Source organism: Lolium perenne, chromosome 1 (genome assembly GCF_019359855.2).
Source record: "Lolium perenne isolate Kyuss_39 chromosome 1, Kyuss_2.0, whole genome shotgun sequence".
NCBI classification, from domain to species: Eukaryota; Viridiplantae; Streptophyta; class Magnoliopsida; order Poales; family Poaceae; genus Lolium; species Lolium perenne.
The window spans coordinates 139,383,957-139,404,755 of record NC_067244.2 but is presented as its reverse complement, the minus strand read 5'-3'; the positions used below and the strand labels follow the sequence as shown (position 1 = coordinate 139,404,755).

General features: G+C 46.1%; 1 long non-coding RNA gene across 1 annotated transcript; it reads right to left on the bottom strand.

Annotated features, from left to right (window-relative positions):
* Positions 1 to 1,190: 1,190 nt before the first annotated feature.
* LOC127306017 (uncharacterized) lies at positions 1,191 to 4,399 on the bottom strand. The gene is made up of 6 exons (XR_007854325.2): positions 4,220 to 4,399; positions 3,676 to 3,747; positions 3,531 to 3,581; positions 3,340 to 3,415; positions 1,981 to 2,177; positions 1,191 to 1,593 (listed from the first exon to the last, which is right to left on the bottom strand). It is a non-coding gene; the product is annotated as an uncharacterized lncRNA (long non-coding RNA).
* Positions 4,400 to 20,799: the final 16,400 nt, after the last annotated feature.

Here is a 20,799-nt window from a genome sequence, read left to right as displayed (position 1 = left end):
AGTTCGCTTTCACACTATTTTTTCAGCTATTATGCTTTTGTATAAGGTCCACCACCATATTATGGTTATTGTACCAAAAAGAAAGGTAGCATCACAAAAGAAGCATAAAAGGATAATTATTATTGCAAGAAAAATATTTTTACTTAGACAAAAGTTTGGTTTGAGAATCTGAGCCCCTTAACCAATACCATGGGAACAAAAAAACTATTACAAATATTTGCCTCGCGTAAACAATTTCCTTCACTATTCTCAGCTGATGCCCCTCATCTCCATCACGATTTGCGTTAACGGCTCTTCCTCTTAACCTATCTTCTGACCCTTCTGCCTTTATCTATAACACCTGCCTCCATGCCCTCCACCCATCTAATCTGATGACCAAGTACTCTCTCGCGACCATCCACGTCATCTGTTGCTAGCCCCAAGGCTTACCTAACACTTGATAGAGGTCAAACCATACTAAACATTTTAGAATCCTAAGGTAATAGTAGAAAATTTTGAAGAAATGTATTTCAGATCGTCCGCTTCGAGCAGGCAGCCGCTTGACATGAGGGCGGCGACACATCAGGCGATGGTCAGCCGTTCCATGAAGGCATGCAGCTGCAGGGAGACATTGTGGAGGGAGACGCCGTCAAGCAGGTGACGACATGCCGGATGATGGCAAAGCTTCTAAAGTTGACGATGAATGCAAATATAAATTGCTTCCATACTTAACAAAGCCGATGTTTCCTCACTTTCAAACAGAGGCGATGGCATCAGCGGCGTGTCTGGCGCACTTTGAAATGGATTGACCGCCATGGATTGACCATATCTTTTAAAACATATAATTCACCAATAATTTAGTGGCCACGCAGAACTGAAGACGGTGAATTTAAATGGTTTCCACGATGGCAATGAAAGGTCCTTTAAACTGGGGCATGCTTTGCAACATCTGAAAGCAAAATCTTTAACATCATCGTGCTCGTGTTGCCCTATGTGTAAAATTGTTTGCGTTGTGTAGTACAACAGAAGTACTGATGCAAGCATTGCAAAGTATCCTACGTGCCTAATCTGCTAAGAAAAATGAAAAATGGTAACAAAGCTTATGTAATAGAAGGTAAAACAAAACAATAAATTCAGCTCGTGTGTGAATCTTCTGCATTTCATAAAGCTAATAAAATCAAATCCTTGACAACATAGAGCCTAACTGATTTGTCAAAATCTAACATGTCATAGCTGCAAATTACAATCTATTACAATATAACTGAGTGATTTTGTTAATTCAATAGAAAATGGAATAGATCTCATGGAGATATTAATAAGTACAAATTATAGCAGGGTGATTTTTAAACACAGTATCCTTAAATAAACTTCAGAAATGCCAAAAGTTGAGTAAAAAAGTTTAACAAAAGGCCAACGGTGCATAATCAAGCAGGCCCCAAACAGTATAACCATGAGCTATGAATATACATAACGTAGTCCACCACATCTCTTGTATCTTTGGAGAGTGAGGCTCGGCCGCTTCTCAGCTCCATCAGGATAACCCCTGAGGCGAATGTGTTGACTTGGCCGTACACGACACTGTCGAGAGGCCCGTTGTTGTTGACAACATCAGAGCTGTAATCAGAACATTGTTTGGTGTAACAGATTTATAGATGCTGTCACGTTATTAGGCATTTTGATGTATGCAAAGCATCACATGCTCACAATGAATCTAAAGCAATCAGGATAGTTATTTAAATTGGTAAGCGCATAAAATGAAAACAAATAATGCGATGTCCCTAGCTCGAATCCATCTTGATCTCAGTTGTCACTTTATTTGCAAATTTACCATGTTGTCTAAAAATTGTGAAGCACATGCATACATAGAACTGATTAGCAATATATACAATATCAAGTCTACTAAAATAGAAAATCAGTCGCTGGTAATTAATATTGCACATGAACCAGTTCCATTAGTGTACACAAAGATTGAAAATACAAGTGGAGGCAGAGCAAACTTACTCCGTACATCGGTACATGATTTGGCCATTGTCATGGAAGGATGCTCCCTTGGCTGATCCAGGTAAGAGAAGGCTGGGCCGATCTCATTCTGTGCCTTCTGCAATCCATAAACGATGGAAGGATGCTTGCCTCACAGATCTCGGAAAGAGAAGGCTGGGCTGCGCTTGTTCTACGTCATCATCCATCCATACCACGTCCTACAGTCATGAAGCCATGAAACCAAGCTAAGTATGGAAACAAAGGAAAACAAAGAAGAAATGTTTCTACGGGTTAAAGACTTAAGAAAACAAAGGAAAACATTTAAGACCTTAGGAAAGGTCTATTAATAACAAAATAATCATCCCTGGAGTCTCTAACATTTGCGACAAAGAGACAAAATAATCATCCCAGATCCCACACTGGTTTTCAGTACTATCAGATCCCAAGAAGGCAAGAACTCACTGTCCAAAAAAGGCCAAACTGACAGAATTATCTGCATGATACAAAATTGGGAACAAAACATAAAAACCGAAATTATGATCACAAAGTAGACACCATGCTTTACACCTAAAGAGACAAAATAAACCTAAAGGAATCGGTACTTTGGATAACAGCATAACATTACTGACGTTGTAAGCACTACGGACTTTTTAATTGCATATAGACCTAGTAAGCCAATCATCATAGTTGGTGAGAGTGACTTCCATCCCGTAGTGCAAAACTATGTGATGACATTTTGTGGAAAATTATTAGAAAATTATTCACGTATATACTGAATTTGACTATAAAAGAAAGCAAAACATTTGGTATAGTTTCAACAAAACTAATTTCCAACTGTGGTGTTAAAAGTTAAAATAAGCTAAAAAGAAAAAAGTAGATTTATCTTATTGATGTTTTTTATTATCTCAGAAAAAAAAAGAAACTTAAGGTCCAGTTTGATTTCTTCAGCAAGGAATAATACAATTTCTTCGGCAAAGTTTTCCTTCATATAGCGGATGAGAAGGTGCATATTATATTTACACAATATTTTTTTCCCATAAGGTTAGGGAACGTCAACTGCAAGCTACATGTTCCTTCCCGTAACTCTCATTTAGCAATTATTTAAACAATCTAATTCTGAAAAAGGCTGACATCTATGCAATTTCATTAGGACCACACAGCTGTAGAAGCAATGGTGCTTTCATTCATGGTATCGGCTCTAGGCAATACCAAACTGAAAGAGAAAGTTTCTCAAGCTTCGACTTCCTCCCATCTCTAGAAACTAAGGTTGAGCACTTGCGATGTATCAGATACAAAGCAAGAACAATCAGTCAATCGTCATAGAGAAAACAGACCCTAAATGGAAGATGCATTCCTAGTAAGGAGAAGAAAGAGACCAACCTCAACACATCAAAAGAGCACAGAACCAGAGCGCAGTACAATATGAGACAAGAAGCAACCTACTAAATCCTAGAACCTGCAAAGTGAAAAGGGCCAGGTAAAAAGAAACAACCAGCCAAAACCAGGTCATAAAGCAGTGCAACACCAAGTGAAAGCATATCGTAAAAGTTTATACATCAAGAACGGCATACCAGGAGATGTATATAGCAGAACATGGAGCCAATGGAAAGCACTACATGGATCTGCACAAAAAAATACAGTAATAGCCCCCACCTTAGTAATGGAAAGCAACCACCAAATACTACCATGACATGTAAAGGAGGAGAGGTAAATTACCTTGATTAAGGCCATAAATGCCACAACTAAAGCAAACCACTTGAATTATATCTATGTAGTTCTCATAGGCACCTAGGTAGAACAAAAAAAATCCTACAACAATTAGCATCAATCTGCAGGAGCCAAAAAAAAAGAGGATACGGAGAATAAAAGGCAAATGAAGAGAGTTCTCATATATTATGCCATTTGCAAAACTATCTCATTTCAATGAATGTCCCAAAGCTCGTTCATTGGCAAATCCTAGATAAGAAAGCATTAACAATTATTTTCACGACAAGTTCTTCAAATTAGGTTGTATTATTTTTAATCATATTTGTTGTTCTGATATATCCCAAGCTGAGTTGATATTATCATTCTTCTTCCCAACTTTGTTCTGATTTATAACAAAAGGATGGACATAAACGAAGACCAACAATATATGCTTCTCTAGAACAAATCAATCCCTATGAACTCGTTTTGTTCTGATTATCTAAGGGAAATTTAAAAGCGGGGCAAAAATGGCACAGCCGGATGCAATAACATAAGAGGGGCTTGAAGACCTCACCTCAGGAAAACAAACAGAGGGACTGAGTGTGTGTGAGAGATATTTGGGGCTTGAATGCCTCATCTAAGAGCAGCTAACAGAAGAACTGAGGGGACAACCTGGAGCAAAACCCAAAAACAAAGGATGAGATACTATAGTGATCTGAACAATTAGTACCATTCAGTAAACTACTTAAGTATGATACACCAAATATCCCAGTTTAAAAGCATATCTAACCTAGATAAGTTGTTAAGCTCAATATAGTAGGAAGATACCAATTTAGCATGTATCAAAATCAAAATATGTGACCTGAATGCACGAGGCAGCCCAGCTACTCAACTGGAAACACCAGATGAGCCTTGAGCTTACCCACATCATGGTCACAAGATCCGAGGGGCAAAGCACATGCAACCGAAATAAAATCTGTGAGAGAACTTTTTAAAACTTGCCCAACACTAACTAATCAGAGCAATGCAGAAGGTTTGCAGTGGCCAAAATTCTGATCCCAAAGGGTCGGGAAAGAAAAAGGTGGATCTTGAGAAACTAACTAAAAGAAATGATGTTGCTCAGCTTTGCAACATCATATGACCAAAGGGCCAAGTCCTAGGCTTGGCCTATTATTTTAGCCTGCAAGTGTTTTGTGTCTGCTGCAATATGTAAATCAATAGTGGCTCCAGCCACCCGTGTCAAGCATAATCTGGATCCAGAAAAGTACACAAATGCAAGGTCTAACATGTTCTTTTGACTTGGCAACAATCAAGCTTTTCATTTGTCTAAAACTAAAGTAAACAATGACATATCCGCCCCCTACCATTTTCTCCAATGGTGGTCAAGCTGGTCTGCATGCCAGAGCTTAAGTCTCATTATATCATTCTGAAATATTTGTATTCTGTACTGAACCCTCAAACTAAACTATGCTGAACCGGAAGAACAAAAGGATGATCTAAAGAAGAAATTGACATGGGAGAAGGAGGTGGCATTATCGACCTTCGTAACATCCCATGTTGTCTCATAAAACAACAAGCAAGTAAGGAGGCAAACCTGATGGTACAAATGACTCAAATAAATAAGGAGAATCCAGGGACATAGAGATGTACATAGTCTAGAGCAAATGGAGATAAAATCACAGCTTTGCAGTCATCGCTACCAATGCAGCTGATCTATTCCAATGGTACCATTTCAGGAAACAATAGCATCAACCTCATTGGTAATTTAACCTGCAAGAGCACAACAATCAGCATTAGGAATCTTATTTTTTGATGTTTCTAAACAAGGCATTTGTATACCTAAGAAAACTTACTATGCCGGCCCATATGTATGATAACACCCTGTTAACCTTGACAAAAAAAATTGGGAAACAGTTTCCTACGTGCCCTAGTCCATTTGCACTCACTAATTGGTGTTGAATTTCAGTTTGCATCAAACATCCAGCCATGCTACCATTTCATCTAACATCAAGTCTAATTTCAATGCTAACGGTGTATAAAAAGCAACTTCTTATACAAGATCACCTGATAGTCTACCAGATATTTCAACCAGATAATAGTCCTATCATGAAGGTGTCATGAACCAGAAATGCTTCAAGCAACTTTGTCAGTTTTTGGGACAGATCGTTGAGGTACATCTTCTGTCTCTTGAGACACTCGACATACGGTAATTAAGTGCTTCAGCATCCAGCTCAGTACCAATTCCTACAGGTATCACAATCACACACAAAAAACATGAGTTTGAAAACCAAATTTGGCAAAAGAAAATCAGTAAAAAAATAAAACATCTGCTGCAACCAAAGCCCTCACGTATCTGATCAGAATCCTTGTTATATTCAACTTCTCCATAGATTTGCAGAGAAATATGCACAAGTGGAACAATATGCATCTCATCATTTTCTAGAGGAAATTAACAACAATGAGTATGGAGCTCACATGTGGGAGTGATGCCATGAACAAGCTTCAGGGGCTCTCTGCAGAGGAGATTCTGCAAGGAAACCCACCATTGTGAATTCCAGGTCATTTGCTGCACCTTCAGCTGGTAGAAACTCAAAAGATCCACTGTTAAGAAGAGAGAGTTTTGCTAATGAATTCAGATTTTAGGACAAATATTCTCAATACAGTAAATGAAGTGGTACAGTCTAATGAATTCAGATTTAGCGCATTCTCACAAACATTCTCAATATAAATAGAATCAAGTCACATGCCTGTGATGTGTCATCATGTTTATCTACTGGAAAGGAATTCAGGATTTGGCTAAGGTACTTACACAACCCGGCCGTACATGTGTGTGTGCAAGCAAGGAACATAAATAATCCTACACAAAAAGAAACAATCCAAGAGACATTGAGAATAGAGGCATACCAGTAGTAGCATGTATGTGCACTGCGGTGAGGCGAAGCCGTCAAAGCTCCTCCGCTCCAGCCCATACCATCCTGGGTATGGACACCTCCAAACCGATCAACATAAATTCATTGGTCTCCTGTAGCTAAAGAGATGCATTGGTTTTATAGGAAAATTAACTCATTTTGCTGAACCTACAGAAATGCATTTGGTTTACATAACAACAACAATTTTACAGAATCTGAAAGATTTTTTTTGTAAAGGATACAAAGAGTACCTAGCAGTGCTTGCACCAAAAGAGGGAACGGTCTGTTATCTTCTGAAAATTCTTGGTCAACTGGCTCTTTGCAATTGGTCTGTATATGGACAAAACTGTCCACAATATTCGCACTAACTCTTCCTAGGACCAAGCCCCAACATCTTCTTTGGACTTCTGCACAGTACACAGAGTAGAAATCATCTACATTTACTTTAGTTTGACACGTCCAGCCTGCTTCCCTCTCTACAAACATAGCATAACCAAATTGAACATATTACTCAAACCATAAATAATAGAACTATATATATTAGTTGCACAAAAACTGATTAAACCTTGGAGGCAATGAAGCTTAGTCATTTGCCCTACTGTGAGGGCATAAATAGATAGTGATGCATTTAGTAAAAAAATCTTTAACTTGCAACAGATTAACAACCAAGTAAAACTAAAAACTAAATACTGAGATTATAGGAGGAAACAGGAAACACATTCTGGTGAAGATAAATAATTTGAGTAGGCTATAGCGCTATTGATATTATCCGTTGATGAGGTTTAGAAAGAGTATATTACTGAACTATAATTTTTTTTCTAAACTACAATATGCTTGCTAAGGTGAAGGACCAAATATAATATCAATTGTTCTATCTTTGGACACCAACCCTCTATCAAGATGAAAGTTAAGAGTTTAAGAAGGTGTCCATCAAAAACACGACAGACTATCAAATTTTACTTGCAAGAGACCATACCTTCTATCTTTTTAATACATTTTCAACAACTGATCTGTTTCTATGTAGCAAAGGGAGAAGTGTGGATCGACCCGGGCAGCTGTGATTGCATCATGAGTCAGCGGGCAAGGGGAGACGGCTGTAGGCTGCAGCAAGGGCGCCGACTCCACCAGGCTCCAAGCAGCAGCTGTTAGTATTGTACAAAAACAGAAGCCAAAGGCAAAGTGAATCACCAATGGGAAACCCTTCCTACCATGTAGAAGAACAACTTCTGTCCAACATCGTCGCTAGCTTTTTGCATTTTTTCGAACACCACAGAAGAACATGTCAAAGATCCATACCTGGCATCCGTTGTTGCTCGGGGCGTTGGTCACCGAATGGCTGGGGAAGAAGACGGGTACCCATACTCATGGTCGCTGTCGCCCACGCTCGAAATCCGCCGCCCGCAACGATCTGGCCATCCCTACCCCGGATCTCGCCCGTCGATGGAGAAGATCCTCCACTGTGAGGAGGCAACTCTGCTGTTTGACCGCCGCCGCCGTCGGAGCTCCCGCGACGACCTGCGCCTCCTTTTTCCGCATCCAGAGCATGCTGCTGCTCCGCGTTGACGCGTCGTCCGTCCCCAACGCTGCCGCGTCCAGCCGGCGGCGGCAAAGCCCCCGTTGTTCGGGCGTCACTGCCTGCGCGGATCCGCCGCGCGTCGGCCCTTCTGTGGCCGCGCCCGGCGCCTCCGGTCGCCGCCGCCATCCACCCTCCTTCTTGATCTCGCTGCAAGCCGGCGCAGCGGATCGACGGACGGCGCCTCTTCCCTTCTCCCTGCAACCACGCCTCTAGCTGCTGGTCTCACCTCCAACCGCGCTGAGCTCCATCTCCATGGCCGGGCAGGGCCGAGCCGCCGCTGTCTCTAGAGGAGGAGGAGGAGGTGAGAGGAGGCAGGGATTGGGGGAGGACGGGAGGCACGGGATTGGGTCTCGGATGAGGCTTTGGTTGGCTAGGGTTTTCACGTCTTCAATTTTCTGAGCGACGCGACCACGAACCCTCGTTGTCTCAAACAAACGGCCCCACGCATGCACGGGCCCAGCCGTCATGCACCCAGAGCAAGCAGCGGCTGGTAGGAAAAAAATTACTGGATCCGACGGTTGAGGTGCAAAGCGGGTTTCAGAATTTACTGTGCTGGTGAAACGGACGAACACGATCGTTTTGCCCCTCTCAGATGGCCTGGTTGGCCGGGTCATCTAGGAGCTTTTATAGGAGAAATGTCTTTTATGTGAGTTTTGCTGCACCGGTTCATCCTTGTGTTTGTTTCAAATAAGCCTTGCTAGCCTAAACCTTGTATCGAGAGGGAATACTTCTCATGCATCCAAAATACTTGAGCCAACCACTATGCCATTTGTGTCCACCATACCTACCTACTACATGGTATTTTCCCGCCATTCCAAAGTAAGTTGCTTGAGTGCTACCTTTAAATTTCCATCATTCACCTTTACAATATATAGCTCATGGGACAAATAGCTTAAAAACTATTGTGGTATTGAATATGTACTTATGCACTTTATCTCTTATTAAGTTGCTTGTTGTGCGATAACCATGTTTTCTGGGGACGCCATCAACTATTCTTTGTTGAATATCATGTGAGTTGCTATGCATGTCCGTCTTGTCTGAAGTAAGAGAGATCTACCACCTTTATGGTTGGAGCATGCATATTGTTAGAGAAGAACATTGGGCCGCTAACTAAAGCCATGATTCATGGTGGAAGTTTCAGTTTTGGACATATATCCTCAATCTCATATGAGAATAATAATTGTTGCCACATGCTTATGCATAAAAGAGGAGTCCATTATCTGTTGTCCATGTTGTCCCGGTATGGATGTCTAAGTTGAGAATAATCAAAAGCGAGAAATCCAAAATGCGAGCTTTCTCCTTAGACCTTTGTATAGGCAGCATGGAGGTACCTCATTGTGACAATTGGTTAAAACATGTGCATTGCAAAGATCCGGTAGTCCAAGCTAATTAGGACAAGGTGCGGGCACTATTAGTATACTATGCATGAGACTTGCAACTTGTAAGATATAATTTACATAACTCATATGCTTTATTACTACCGTTGACAAAATTGTTTCATGTTTTCAAAATCAAAGCTCTAGCACAAATATAGCAATCGATGCTTTTCCTCTATGAAGGACCATTCTTTTACTTTATTGTTGAGTCAGTTCACCTATTTCTCTCCACCTCAAGAAGCAAACACTTGTGTGAACTGTGCATTGATCCCTACATATTTGCATATTGCACTTATTATATTACTCTATGTTGACAATATCCATGAGATATACATGTTATAAGTTGAAAGCAACCGCTGAAACTTAATCTTCTTTTGTGTTGCTTCAATGCCTTTACTTTGAATTATTGCTTTATGAGTTAACTTTTATGCAAGACTTATTGATGCTTGTCTTGAAGTGCTATTCATGAAAAGTCTTTGCTATATGATTCACTTGTTTACTCATGTCATATACATTGTTTTGATCGCTGCATTCACTACATATGCTTTACAAATAGTATGATCAAGATTATGATGGCATGTCACTCCAGAAATTATCTGTGTTATCGTTTTACCTGCTCGGGACGAGCAGAACTAAGCTTGGGGATGCTGATACGTCTCCGACGTATCGATAATTTCTTATGTTCCATGCCACATTATTGATGTTATCTACATGTTTTATGCACACTTTATGTCATATTTGTGCATTTTCTGGAACTAACCTATTAACAAGATGCCGAAGTGCCGCGATTCTTTGTTTTCTGCTGTTTTTGGTTTCAGAAATCCTAGTAACGAAATATTCTCGGAATTGGACGAAATCAACGCCCAGGGTCCTATTTTGCCACGAAGCTTCCAGAAGACCGAAGAGGAGACGAAGTGGGGCCACGAGGGGGCCACACCATAGGGCGGCGCGGCCCAGGCCCTGGCCGCGCCGACCTAGGGTGTGGGGCCCTCGTGCCCCTTCCTGACCTGCCCTTCCGCCTACTTAATGCCTCCGTCGCGAAACCCCCAGTACCGAGAGCCACGATACGGAAAACCTTACTGAGACGCCGCCGCCGCCGATCCCATCTCGGGGGATCCAGGAGATCGCCTCCGGCACCCTGCCGGAGAGGGGATTCATCTCCTGGAGGACTCTACGCCGCCATGGTCGCCTCCGGAGTGATGTGTGAGTAGTCTACCCCTGGACTATGGGTCCATAGCAGTAGCTAGATGGTTGTCTTCTCCCCATTGTGCTATCATTGTCGGATCTTGTGAGCTGCCTAACATGATCAAGATCATCTATCTGTAATTCTATATGTTGCGTTTGTTGGGATCCGATGAACAGAGAATACTTGTTATGTTGATTATCAAAGTTATATCTATGTGTTGTTTATGATCTTGCATGCTCTCTGTTACTAGTAGATGCTCTGGCCAAGTAGATGCTTGTAACTCCAAGAGGGAGTATTTATGCTCGATAGTGGGTTCATGCCTGCATTGACACCTGGGACAGTGACAGAAAGTTCTAAGGTTGTGTTGTGCTGTTGCCACTAGGGATAAAACATTGATGCTATGTCTAAGGATGTAGTTGTTGATTACATTACGCACCATACTTAATGCAATTGTCTGTTGCTTTGCAACTTAATACTGGAGGGGGTTCGGATGATAACCTGAAGGTGGACTTTTTAGGCATAGATGCAGTTGGATGGCGGTCTATGTACTTTGTCGTAATGCCCAATTAAATCTCACTATACTCATCATGATATGTATGTGCATGGTCATGCCCTCTTTATTTGTCAATTGCCCAACTGTAATTTGTTCACCCAACATGCTGTTTATCTTATGGGAGAGACACCTCTAGTGAACTGTGGACCCCGGTCCAATTCTCTTTACTGAAATATAATCTACTGCAATACTTGTTCTACTGTTTTCTGCAAACAATCATCTTCCACACAATACGGTTAATCCTTTGTTACACCAAGCCGGTGAGATTGACAATCTCAATGTTTCGTTGGGGCAAAGTACTTTGGTTGTGTTGTGCAGGTTCCACGTTGGCGCCGGAATCTCTGGTGTTGCGCCGCACTACATCCCGCCGCCATCAACCTTCAATGTGCTTCTTGGCTCCTACTGGTTCGATAACCTTGGTTTCATACTGAGGGAAACTTGCCGCTGTACGCATCACACCTTCCTCTTGGGGTTCCCAACGGACGCGTGTTGAACGCGTATCAAAGAACGCCTTCGAAAAGCACTTCAGGGGCACCTACAAAAGACCAGCCACGATAAGCGACTTACAGGCATGTATCCAGAAGAAGGGAGAAACATCAAGAAACTTCCTCACCCGATGGCTGGCATGCAGGAACGAGTGTGTGAATGTCGATCACACCACGGCTATGCACGCCTTTATAGGAGGATTGCAGCGAGGAGGGTTGCTGCGACACTAGCTGACATGCTTAGCTAACGCAAATAAACTGACCCTGGATGATATGATATCCATTGCCAGTGATCATACTGCCGCCGATGACGACGCTGGTGGAGATCTAGCAGCCACAACAATCCCCCTGCACCAGCAGAAAAAGAACCGTGACAATGGTAACAGTAGCGGCGACAAGCGAAAAAATCCCCCTGATGACCAGAAGAGCGGCGGATCCGAGATGGTCGCCATGGCGTTCCAATGCGGAGGTCAAGGAGGCAGAAGAGGACGCGGCCGCGGAGGCGGAGCCGGCAGGTGCCAGCAGCGTGACGAAGTCACCGCAGCCGGAACCCGCGCTCCCCAAACCTATGAAGAGTACAGAGACATGCCCTGCCTGGCCCACCTGGATCCGGCTACAGGGAAGTCCACTCACACCAATCGCAACTGCAAGTGGGTCAACGATCTAAAATCTGACCCGGAAGCAGGTTACAAGCGAGCCCGGAAGCACCGCCCACGCAGCAAAGGAGGCAAGGGCAAGAACAAGGACAAAGAGGAAGACAGTTCCGAGGCGATGGATGAGGATGATAACTCGCCGGACCCCAAGGCAGGGCCCGCAGGTAAATCCAACCCATTCGAGAAAAAGAGCGTGGGGGCTTACCACACTTTCCTCGGAACCCCAACAGTCCGCGCTACCAAGTCAGCTACCCGGATCCTGAACTCCACAGTTCCGGCTGTGCCCCAGTATGTCAGGTGGTCGGAAGTCCCGTGCACATTTGACAGGGAGGATCACCCTGCCGTCGTGCCAAAAGAATGCTACGCCTTGGTTGTAAGTCCCCGCATAGACGGGTATGACTTCTCCAAGTGCCTCATGGATGGGGGAGCCAGCTTGAACATCATGTACCTGGAGACTCTAGAGCGGATGAACCTCACCAAGGAACAGCCCAAACACAGCAACACTGAGTTTCATGGCGTGGTTCCGGGTAAGAAGGCGAATTCCCTCGGTAGCATCACACTTCCCGTGGCCTTCGGCGATGTTCACAATTTCCGCGAAGAGAAGATCACATTTGAAGTTGTGCCCTTCAAGAGCTCCTACCACGTCATCTTCGGCAGGCCCACCTACCACAAGTTCCACGCGAGAGCGTGCTACATCTACAGCAAGCTCAAGATTCCGGGTCCTAATGGTATGATTACTATATCCGGAGACTACAAAAAGGCTCATGAGTGCGAGTTGGGTGAAGCCGCCTTCGCAGAGTCTGTGATATCTGGAGAAGAGCTGAAAAGCTACAGAGCAGCGGTGGATCCGACAGAAATGCAGACCACCAAGAAGCAGATCTCCGAATAGAAAAACTCCTTCAAGGCCGCGATAGAGACCAAGAAAGTCAACTTCAAGGAAGATGACGCTACCAAGCAGGTCTCAGTCGGAGCCAACATGGACCCCAAATAGGAAGACGCGCTCGTCGAGTTTCTCCGCGCTAACATGGATATCTTCGCATGGCAACCTTCTGACATGTCCGGAGTACCAAGAGAACTCGCCGAGCACTACCTCAACATAAACCCGGGGGCTAAACCGGTGAAGCAAGCTATGCGACGCTTTGGAGATAAGAAGCGCCGTGCCATAGGAATGGAATTAGCAAAGTTACTAGAGGCAGGTTTTGTAAGAGAAGTAATCCACACTGATTGGGTCGCAAATCCCGTCCTTGTACCCAAAAAGAATTCTGAAATACTAAGAATGTGCATCGATTACTCTGGCGTGAACAAACATTGCCCGAAAGATCCATTTCCCCTGCCGCGCATTGACCAAGTCATTGATTCGACGGCAGGGGCGGAGCTTTTATGTTTTCTTGATGCGTATTCCGGGTATCACCAGATCCGGATGAAGGAGTCTGACCAAGAGGCGACCTCATTCATCACCCCATTTGGCACTTACTGCTATGTTACTATGCCATTTGGCTTGAAAAACGCAGGTGCCACCTACCAACGTACGATGCAGCGGTGCTTGAAGGACCAGATTGGCCGGAACGTACACGCCTACGTCGACGATATCGCGGTCATGACCCGGAAAGGATCCGACTTGATCAGCGATCTCACAGAAACCTTTGAGAATCTCCGTCGGTACAAGATGATGTTGAATCCGCTAAAGTGCGTCTTTGGCGTACCAGCTAGAAAACTCCTTGGCTTCGTTGTCTCTAACAGGGGCATTGAAGTAAACCCGGAAAAAATCAAGGCAATTTTGTGCATAAAAAGGCCAACTTGTCTCAAAGATGTGCAACGGCTCACTGGTTGTGTCGCAGCAGTTAGCAGGTTTGTTAGCCGTCTTGGCGAGAAGGCACTTCCCCTGTACAAGCTATTGAAGAAAACAGACAAGTTTGTCTGGGACGAGGCAGCAGATACAGCTCTTCAAGGGTTGAAGGACATACTCACCTCCCCACCTATCCTAGCAGCTCCAGTAGAGTCAGAGCCTATGCTTCTTTACCTGGCAGCTACCAACAGGGTCGTCAGCCTCGTCATCGTGGTGGAATGACAGGAAGAAGGTCACGAATATGGAGTCCAAAGGCCAGTCTACTATATTAGCGAAGTCCTTACGGAATCCAAACAGCGCTACCCGCACTTTCAGAAGTTAGCCTACGGAGTATTCCTAGGCAGCAGGAAGCTGCGACACTACTTCCAGGAGCATCCAGTAACAGTCGTGAGCAAGGCTCCGCTGTCAACGATTCTCAACAACGCTGACGCAACAGGACGCACAACAAAATGGGGCATTGAATTGTCCGCCTTCGACATCAACTACAAAGCTAGGACCGCGGTCAAATCCCAGGTCTTGGCAGATTTTATCGCAGATTGGACAGAAGCTCCGGACATAAGCTTGGAGCCGGAACCAGAGACATGGGTTATGCACTTCGATGGATCCAAACAGCATCAAGGCTCAGGAGCCGGAGTCACCCTGAAATCCCCTACCGGAGAAGAATTGCAATACGTTTTGCAGATCCACTTCCAAGCTACAAACAATATGGCGGAATACGAGGCTCTACTACACGGACTGCGCATCGCTAAGGAGATAGGGATCAAGCACATCATTTGCTGCGGAGATTCCGACTTGGTGGCACAGCAGGTAGCCGGAACCTGGAACGCCAGAAATTCCGTCATGGTGGCTTACAGAGACGAAGTTGACGAGATCGCCAAGTGCTTTCTAGGATACGAAGTCAAATACGTCCGGAGAGACGATAACACAGCGGCAGACATGCTATCCAAGCTCGGATCCGGCAGAAAACCAATTCCTCCTGGCATTTTCCTGGAGCACCTACGGATACCCTCGGTGAAGGGCGCTAACCCGGAAAACCCAGAGGTGGCAGTTTCTCCGGCTAGATAGGTGATGGTTATCACTCCGGCCTGGACACAGCCTTTCCTGAACTACCTCATCGATCAAAAGTTGCCAGAGGACGAGGTCCTCGCACAACAGATCATCAGACGAGCAAGATCCTACACAATTGTTGATGGACAGCTCTATAAACGCAGCGCAACAGGGGTGTTTCTTAAATGCGTCTCAAATCAAGACGGCATTGAGATCCTCAGAGAGATCCACGCAGGGGACTGCGGGCATCATGCCGCCCCCAGATCACTCCTTGCCAAAGCCTTCCGGCTAGGATTCTATTGGCTCACAGCTAAAGAAGATGCTGACAAGATAGTCAAGACCTGCCGAGGTTGTCAGTACTACGCTACTCAACCAAACGCTCCAGCCCAAGAGCTGAAGACCATACCTATCACCTGGCCGTTTGCGGTCTGGGGGCTCGATATGGTTGGTAAGTTAAAAAGATCATCTCCTGGCAGTTTTGAATACCTCTTGGTCGCTGTTGACAAGTTCAGCAAATGGATCGAGGCAAAGCCAGTGAGAAAAGCCGACGGTGCTACGGCACTAAAATTTGTCTGCAGCCTCGTGATGAGATTCGGCATCCCACATAGCATAATCACAGATAACGGCACAAACTTCGCACAGGGAGAATTGAAGGATTATTGTGAGACAGTAGGAATTCGACTGGACCTCGCATCTGTGGCTCACCCACAATCTAATGGTCAAGTTGAAAGGGCTAACGGTCTAATATTATCAGGAATTAAGCCACGCCTTGAAGAACCGCTGCGACGAGCAGCTGGAGCTTGGGCTGACGAGTTGGAAGCTGTCTTGTGGAGTTTACGAACTACCCCTAACAGGTCAACAGGGTTTACCCCATTTTTCCTGGTATACGGATCTGATGCCGTGCTTCCCTCCGACATCATCCACGATTCACCGCGAGTTTCCGCCTATGATGAAGAAACTGCTGACGAGGCCAGACAGCTATCTGTGGACCTGATCGAAGAAGCTCGGAATCTAGCTGACCAACGTTCCATCATATACCAGCAAAAGCTCCGACGTTATCATAGCCGTCGAGTCCGGCATCGCTCGTTTATGGCCGGAGACTTGGTCCTCCGCCTTCGGCAGGTGAAAGACCATAAGCTGCAGTCTCCATGGGAAGGACCCTTCGTCGTTAGCAAAGTGCTTCATAACGGATCGTACTACCTTGTTGATTTCCGAGAGCTGAAGGACAGACCTGCTAATTGGCACCGGAAACGCAAGCGTGAGGATCCGGATGACATCTACGACGAGACAGATCGTCCCTGGAACATCGCACAGCTACGTCCTTTCCACACTTAGCGTATTTTTTCTGAGCTACAAACTCTGTAATAGTTATACATGATCAATGAAATAAAGCTTATGGTTCACTCTTTGAGTCTTTTACCTCCTTTACTTATTCATTTTTAGATCATGTGTGTTTTCCGACTAAAACCGCAGAGCTGGATATTTCCGCCTAGGCGTGTATAAAAGTTGTGAGTTTCAAAAATCGTCCTTCAGGACGTAAGCTTAAGTTTTCTGATTAAGTTGTTATCTGTTGCGAACTCGTGGATTCCTAGTAGCGATTTCCGGCACCTATGCCTGGGGGCTTGTTTCCGCGGTTATGGACGGATTGCCATTGGGCTTCGTCACCGCTGGCGAGTGTTTCCGGCTACGGTCCTCCGGCTCGCGGAAGGTCAAGCGGGCAAGCCGGAAAAACAATAAAATCAGCACTTGCTTTCCAATATAAAACGAAACATGCGCATAATATTAACGGATAGCAGGATAAGTGTTTCCGCCCCATGCATAGTCGTTTCGTTTCCTAGCTACATAAGAATTTAAAGTCTTATTACAAACCCACTCTGGGGTCAAAATGATGCAACTTGTTTCATTGTCTAAACAGGAACTCTACTCGGAGTCCTCTTCTTCAGATTCCTGGTAGGCGGAGTCGTCGCCGTCGTTGTCATCGGATCCGGCTTCGGAGTCATCACCAGAGCCTTCTCCGGAATGCTCGACGCTTGACCCGGAGCCTTCGCCATAATACTCTGGCTGACCCTCCTCTTCCTCCTCTGCATCGGAAAATCCCTTGGGCAGATCGTATTTGTTATACCAGAACGAGTGATTCACTCGTCTGACAAACAACTGCTCATAGCCTTGGGTTTCCGCAAGGATGGCGCCCATGTCGGAACCTTCCGGGGCTCCGCGTGCAACATTCGCAAAGTTGAGCGAGGGGAAGTAAGCCTTGCAGGTGGCTAAGACCAGAGAGGCGACTCCGCGTGCGGAAGATTTTTGCCAGTCCTTGATGAAGTCCGGCACTTGTTCCATAAGACTGGTCATCGTATCGATGATTGTAGTTTTGGCCTTCTTCAGAGACAAAGTCTTGGCGATTCCGCGACAGGCTTCAAATAATGCGTCAATGGAAATCCGCGCTTCATCATATGCCTCCGTCCTCTTCAGGTTCGACTCTTTTGACCACTCGAAGCCAAGGCTCGCTGTGGAAGAAGGTCCAGTTTCGTTAGAGAGAGAGCATATGAGGTAGTCGGAGCAATGACACGGAAAAACGCTTACGGAAGATAAGTTTGTCGATGGCCTCCGCCTCCGCTTCTAGAACTCTGTTCTTGGCTATCGCGGAAAGCATGCGGCCCTGGCTTTTCTCCAGTTTTTCGTTCAGCTCCGCCAGGTCGCGGGCATGCTTCCCGGAGAGCTCCTTCCTCGCCTCAGTCTCCTTATTAGTGGATTCTTGGATGAAGGTTTTGAGGGACTCGTTCTCCGCCTCAAGCACCTTGACCTTGGCGGAAAGCTCATCAAACGAGGAGTGCTTGGCAGTTTCTTCTGAAGGCGGAAAGTTGCACATATCAAACATCATGAACAAATATCAATATATGAACGCAAAGCTTGGAAGACGTACCACGGAGGCGGGTCTCAAGAAGCTGGATAGCCTTTTGGCTGTTTTCTGCGTTCTGACGCAGCCCTTCGATCTCCGTTATCTGCTCCAGCACGTGAACGCGTAGATCTTCGTGCAATTTCCGCGTGGTCTGAGAAGCAGAGAGGAGTTAGTCGGATATGTAAAATCTTGGGGGCTGGCGAGGAATTTAAAGTCTTGGAGGTTTAAAATTTTAAATTTCCGCCTAAGGTACATCTTGAAGAAAGCATCGGCTAACACATGTTACACGGAAATGTCTCACCCAATGCTTGGGGGCTAGTATTACCTGCCGCACTTCCTTGTGCTTGGCAAAAAACACCTTCAGATCGTCCTCCAGCTCCGCGAGATCTCGCATCTCCTCGTCTGGCTTCCCCCAAACCTTGTTCAGCATGGCGGAAACTTCCGCGTGGCGTTGTGCGAGGGTAAGTTTTTGCAATGACTGAGTTGGTTGAAGGTCGACCCGGATCGCGTTGGAGGCTTGAACGAGCTTTACCTTCTCCTCATATTCTTCCTCGGTGGGCTCCGCGAAAGTGGCGCTTGGTTGATCTTGAGGAGGGGCAGACGAGGAGGCACCCTTGGCGGAATTGCCGTGGTCTGTGGGATCTTCCGGAAGGTCTTCAAGGTCAATAATGTCCTTGGGATCCGGCTTCGAAGCAGATGAAGCCTTGGGTGGGATCTCCACCTCTGGAGTAACAGGAATTGAAGCCGGAGACGGCTTGGCCTTCTTCTTCAAGGCCTTTGGAGCCTTGGGGGGCTGGCTTCTGGAGCTTCAGTAAAAAGAAAAAGCATAAACAACTAAGGAAATGCTCGTGAAACTAGAACTTGGATCTCGGAAACGGACACTTACCCGGAGGGCTTGAAGAAGTTCTGGATGGCGGGTTGCCCCTTGTTGCTGGTGTTAATCAGTTTAAGGCGTTTCTTTTCCGCCTCCGCCTTCCGAGTTGCCGCAGTGCTAGGCACTTCGCGGGCACGTTTAGCGGCGGGGCTGGAAGGAGCTGGCTTTTTCCTCTTAGGAGGGCGCGGAGCTTCGTGAACCTCCGCTTCAGATGCAGCCTCCGGATCCGTGTTGCCGGTGGAAGGAACCCGGATAAGAGTTCCGAGTTCACTTTCTTCGAGCGCCTCAAGCTAATGCAGTGTTGAACACTTAGACAAAAAGTTTGGATGCGAAGGAAAGCAATGGACTAAAAAGTCGAGACGACGTACCGCAGTTCCAGAACCGTTCGTGTGAATGTCCTTGTTGCACACGTGAACATGAAGTTCACGCGGAACCTTGATGAGGAGCCGGATCCTTTTGTCGATGGCATCGGCGGAAAGATTGTCTTTTGTGGTGCGCATTGGGTCGTCGCGCCCTGAGTACTGGAACATCAGCCGGTCCCTGTGTTGAAGCGGCTGGATCCGCTTGGTGAACCAGGAAAGGGTTAAATCCTTCCCTGACAGCCCCTCCTCCGTGAGCTTGCAGATCCGCCTGACAGCGCGAGTGAGCTGGGGCGACTCGGAGAGATGGGGGCAGTGCGTCCATGATGGAAGCTCGGTGGCGGGGCAGTTCTGGAACAACGGCAGTCTCCTTGTACTCGCCGGGTCGGAAACGTCCTTCAAATAGAAGAAGCCTCCGGACCAGTATCGCGCGGATTCGTGGCGGTCAGTGTGGGGGTAGACGCGTCCCGGGCGGATCATGAAGGTGATGGATCCGCATGTTGCGAGCTCGGTGGAGTTCCGGATCCTCTCCTTCTTGACAGTGAAGTAGTATTGAAACAGAGGAAGCTCGGGAGTTACCCGGAGATGGCCCTCGCACAGGGTGACGTGATTGCTGATTGCAAGCACGCTGTTTGGAGAGATGTTGTGGGGTTGGAGCCCGTAGATCTTCAGGATCTCCAGGAAGAAGTCCGAAGGCGGAAACGAAAAACCTCGCTCCACCAGTGGCTTCGTCAGCACCATTTCATTTTCCTCCGGAGCTGGGGCTAGTTCATTAGAAACCGACCTCCAGCTTCCGGGTTGCAGGAAGCCCTCCGTCTCGAGGTTCGTCAGCTCCATCGTGGTGGTGGTGCAAGGCCACCATTTTCCCTTGGCTTCAGCATCCCGTTGGCGAGCTTTGGATTTTTTGGCAGCGGCCTCTTCCGCCTTGTGCTCCGCCTGTTCCTCCCTGGAGGCCTTCTCCGGGTTAGCGGAGGTCCCTTCGGTTTCCTTGCTGGAATCCTTTGAAGGACCTAGCTTAACTGGAGCGAAAGGAGGAGGGGCGAAGGAGATTGGGGTGGCCATGATCGGTTCAGAGGCTGGAGGCGGAGTCGTTGAAGACATCTGAAGAAAAGATGAATGGCGGAAAATGTTCTTTAGTCGGATCCAGCGTCATCTTCCCCAAATTCATCCCTACCAACTACGGCGCGAGAGCAAAGTTCGAGAACTAACCGTAATGGCGTTTACGGCGGACGGAGTCGCCGGCGACGAGGTTTCCGCGCGGTGGCTCACTGATGTTAAGAACAGGATGAACTCGACGCGGCGGCGAAGCAACTCCGGCGATATTCCGGTGAGTTTCCGGCACGGCGGAGAGGGAGCTTGCGGCGGCGCTTGGCAGAGAGGTGAGAAGGGGGGTG